General features: G+C 35.6%; 1 non-coding gene across 1 annotated transcript; it reads left to right on the plus strand.

Moving 5' to 3' along the window:
• Positions 1-1,202: 1,202 nt before the first annotated feature.
• LOC111528896 lies at positions 1,203-1,304 on the plus strand. Its single transcript, XR_002727192.1, has one exon. It is a non-coding gene; the product is annotated as a small nucleolar RNA U13 (small nucleolar RNA).
• Positions 1,305-2,466: the final 1,162 nt, after the last annotated feature.

Here is a 2,466-nt window from a genome sequence, read left to right on the forward strand (position 1 = left end):
GCATAAAATGCAGAAAACACCCAAGCCCATAGAAGTTCAAGAGAAATAGAAGGACAGTGGAAGGGCAAGTGAAAATACGGTTGCAAAGAAAAGTCAGCTCAGTGTTTAAAACTGGCCTCAAAGCAGATAGAATATAGCATAATAACCGCAAATCGACTTAAATGTCATAAGACAAAAAACAGCTAAGGAAACTGGAACTATGAACTGATTTATGAATGGTCATAATAATAAAAAAATAATTTATTGAAGATCTACTGTGTGCCAGACAAACTAGATATTATTTCCATTTTACAGGTGGGGAAACAAATGTAAAGAGATTGAATAACTTACATCACGTGCCACAGATGATAAATGGCAGAGCCTGAATTCAAACCAGGGGGCAGTTGAATCCAAAACCCATAATTGTTTTAGACTATGTGGAAAATGGCTACATTTTTTAAGACTACAAATTGGGAAATGGCACCCAATTTGAGGGATGTCCAGAAGGACCCGGAGCAAACACTCTCAGTGACCTGTCTAACATCTGTTCTCCCTTTCCTCCTTCCTGTCCAAACCTCAATTCTGTTAGATATTTAGTCATCTAATTTTCATTCCCAAAGGGAATCTTGATTGGCCTAAGATGATTCTTGATTAGTATTCTCTAATTATTGGTCCAAGGGTGAGTCCATGACCTTAGATGACCCAGTTATACTGAAGGCAGGAGCATACATTCTATGACCGGGAGAAACACTTCACTCTTCCCTGGATAGGACAAGGAAGCCTGTTGCCCTTTGACCACTGGCAGCCACAGCGTGATGGTGAAATTGTGATAGAAAAAAAACAAAACAAACATGTTTGTGGAAAAAACTGTTGAGCTGCTGACTTAACCAATTTTGGAAGCTGTCATACTTCTGAATTTCTTATGTAAAATAAAGAATGTCATTATATTTAACTAATTTGAGACAGAGTTCCTGTCACTGGCATATGAAAGCATCCTAATTAATACTGGCTTCATGCCCACATTATCTTCTTGAATTGCCCATCAATTCCCACGTTGTGCAAGTAGAGATTTATTCCTTTGAATATTTGTGTTTCCTAATAGGTGATGATGGGTAAATGACTATATAACTTTGGAGAGGGAACTATTTTTCTTACCATTGCACCAAAAAAAAGACTTATAAAGAAAAATGTTAACACATTTAACCACATACAAAGCTGAAATGATCCTTTTGTGGTTGGTAAGCATGATAACTGGGTTTTCACACTCATGTGAAATGTGCCTCCTTCAAGGTTTGTTACCATGTAGGCATATTACCCAACTGATATGAAAAAAAAAAAAAAACTTAAAATTTTTGCATATAAAAATTTGATAAAATATAAAAGGAAATTAAAAAACTACAGAACATTTTTTCTATATACAATACAAAAAGTTAATATTCTATTTACCTAAAAAGCTCTACAAATAGATGAATTCTCCTAAAGGAAAATGTAAAAAGGATGTGAACAAGCAAAGGACACTAAACAGATTTTTAAATGTTCTATCTTACTAGTAACCAAAGGAATACAGATTAAAATATGATACCACATTCATTTACCAAATTTGCATGTTTCTTCTTTAATAAGAATGTGCTGGCTACTGTCTAGGGGCCTCAGCACTCCTCAGGCTCCATCAGGCTAGCCTCAGCCTGTTACCTTGGCAGCAGAAGGAAGTACACAAGGCCCCTTCAGGCGCGACCTTAGAACTGGCACAGTGTCACTTCCAATGCATCTTATCAGCCAAAACAAGTCAAAGATCAGCAAAGATTGGAGGGAACTAACACTGCCTCTTTATGGGAGGATTTTCAAATTATATTGCAAAGGTTGTGGTTACAGGGAAAGGTGGAGAATTAGGGCCAATTTTCAATCAATTGTAAGTATGTATTAATTATTTCAATAACATTTTTATCAGAGATTTATGTATATCTGGCTATATATCATCTAGATATAGCTATATACACATATATATGTGATGTACACGGATATACAGACAGGCCATCTGTTGAAATCTATTCCAAATTAAACGAGCACTACCCAAAAGAGAATAAACAAAAGGCAAATAAGTCTATGAAAAGATGCTCAATAGCACTAGTTGCCATGAAAATGTGAATTACAATCAAATGAGACACTACTACCTTCCCACCGGAATGGCTAAAACTAAAAAAAAAAAAAAAAAAAGACAATGCCACATATTGGCAATGAGGTATGTAGTTACCAGGACTCATACACTGCTGGTGGGAACGTAACTTGGTAGAACCACTCTGGAACTTGTCCATCTCTACCCAATTGAATATATGTTCACTCTTTGACCTAGCAATCCTGCTCCTACATGTATCAGAGGGCACGTTTAAGAATATTCACAGGAGTATTCATTATAGCCCAAATTTTTATTTATTTTATTCTATTCTATTCTATTCTATTCTATTCTATTCTATTCTATTCTATTCTATT

Source organism: Piliocolobus tephrosceles, chromosome 4 (genome assembly GCF_002776525.5).
Source record: "Piliocolobus tephrosceles isolate RC106 chromosome 4, ASM277652v3, whole genome shotgun sequence".
NCBI lineage: Eukaryota > Metazoa > Chordata > Mammalia > Primates > Cercopithecidae > Piliocolobus > Piliocolobus tephrosceles.